General features: G+C 44.4%; 1 pseudogene; it reads left to right on the top strand.

Annotated features, from left to right (window-relative positions):
* Positions 1 to 225: 225 nt before the first annotated feature.
* On the top strand, positions 226 to 1,437 carry LOC113745576 (uncharacterized; annotated as a pseudogene).
* The last annotated feature ends 825 nt before the right edge of the window (positions 1,438 to 2,262 follow it).

Genomic DNA, 2,262 nt, shown 5'->3' with positions numbered 1-2,262 from the left:
GCAGGAGCAGTGCATGTAGAGCTAGGGCAGTGGTTGAGAGCAGGGTTTCTTACAGCTGGTAACAAACCAATCAGACATGAGACTGAGATGAAAGAATTGGCCGAAGCACTATTGCTTCCCAAAAAAGTAGCAGTCATAAAATGTAAAGGACACACATGTAGGGACAGACAGAGGACACAGGGAAACAACGCAGCCGACCAAGCAGCAAAACAGACAGCAGGTACCTGGACAAGACAGAAAAGACGGTACTTATGTGTTCAGAGACTGAGCTACAACCAGAAATCGACATGACCAGAGTAATCGAACTACAAAATAAGGCGTCTCCCCAAGAAAAGTCCCTGTGGAAAGCCAGAGGGTGCACAGAGACAGACGGACTATGGAGAGGACCAGACGGCCGACCCATTTTACCTCCAGGACTAAGACAGACAGCCATGGAAGAAGCTCATGGGGTGGGACATGTAGGCGTAGCACAGATGATGAGAAATCTTGGTAACTGGTGGCATTCGTTTCTTAAAGACATGGCTCAGTACTGATCAAAACCTGTGAACAATGCACAAAGTTTAATACCAGACCAACTATCAACCAGAACTAGGAAGGTACCCCCTAGAGGCCAAACCAGGAAAGGAGATTATCAAGACTATACAGATATGATAAACTCAGTCAGGGTTACAGGTATGTACTAATGTGTGGTGGATGCGTACACAGGATGCCAGAAGCCTGGCCAACAAAGAAGGAAGACAGTAAGTCGGTAATAAAGTTTCTTGTGAATCAGTACATCCCAAGATACGTTTTTCCTGAAAAAATCAGGTCAGATAACGGTACCCATTTCAAAAACCAGGACCTCCAGAAGGTGGAGGCCATGTTGGGACTCAAACACGCTTTTGGTACAGTATATCATCCCCATCACAAGGTAAAGTGGAAAGAATGAATCAAACTGTCAAAGTCAAATTGGGTAAAATCTGTGCACAGACCAAATTGAATTGGTTAGATGCTTTACCACTAGCTTTGATGTCTATCAGAAGCTCAGTAAACCAGACCACGTAGTTTACACCGCATGAGTTGCAAACAGGGAGAGCGTTTCCCGGACCACATTCCAGACTTCCCTTGGTTCAGCATGATGAACAAAACCTAACCTCTAAAGCTTATTTTCACGAACTACAGGGTTTAGTGTCAGCATTCTCCAAACAGGTCACAAGCCAACAGGAGGCGGGAAAACACACTCCACCGCCAGAGGCAGAGTGGGTCCTACTTCGGGTCACCAAGAGGAAGTGGTCGGAGCCAAGGTGGACAGGACCATTCCAAGTGACAGAGAGAACCTCCCACGCCGTCCGCCTGAGGGGAAAAGGAGACACCTGTTCCATTGGAGCCAGTGCGCAGCAGCTAGAGCCACAGCGTTCCTTGAGCGAGATCCAGACAATCTCCAAGAAAGAGCACTGAGTCGGCGACTCAGAGCAGATCCACCTCAACAAAAGGGGCAGAATAATCCCCTGGTGGTGATCCTAGGCTCCAGGGCAGTCTACCCCTGGGTCTGAAGAAAGAAGATCTTCAAGAGGCATCGTGTTCAGTTTTATTATTCATCCAACTATAACTTTTATTTTTATTTTATCATTTACTCACCTATGTGTTATTAATCATCGTCGCATATTGCTAAAGAGTTGTGTTGATATAGCCATAAATAAGGTTGCAAACTCTCCTAGGGGTGGTACCGCCTAGGACACAAGATAGAAAAGGTCTTATCAACCAAAAGTTTTGCTTGCATATTATTTACTCAACTTCATTTTTATTAACCGTAAAACAAAAGTGTTTGGTCTGAATATGTAAATGCATACCCACATTTCCTCCCCATTAGTAGTGGTTTGATTGTTATCTCTATTGTAATTGTGTTCTATCATCCCTGGATTTACTGTGAGCTCCCCACCCAACTATAGCTCCATGCAAAAGGGGTCACCACAGTAAAATGCCAGATCCAGGAAAACATGTAAATTGATCTCGTTGGAGAGATCAAAAGGGGGAATGATTTTTCCCACAACAACAAAACAAAACAGGTGTCTTTTAGTAAAGATCAAAGGGGAATTGTGGAAATGTATAATATGTTGATTAGTGTGTGTAAATGTATCTGTGTAAGTGTTAAGGTCACACAGAGTTATTGCGTTGTGTTGTGTATCCTAGTTAAGTGTTTTGCAGAGTTGCAGGTTCAAGGCCTTCACACAAGAGAGAGAGACGACGGAGACTCCACCTGAGTTTGTTTAGAACTGAGCAGAA

The sequence above is a fragment of the Larimichthys crocea genome, unplaced genomic scaffold (genome assembly GCF_000972845.2).
Source record: "Larimichthys crocea isolate SSNF unplaced genomic scaffold, L_crocea_2.0 scaffold90, whole genome shotgun sequence".
Taxonomy (NCBI): Eukaryota; Metazoa; Chordata; class Actinopteri; family Sciaenidae; genus Larimichthys; species Larimichthys crocea.
This window is presented reverse-complemented; position numbering and strand designations above follow the sequence as displayed.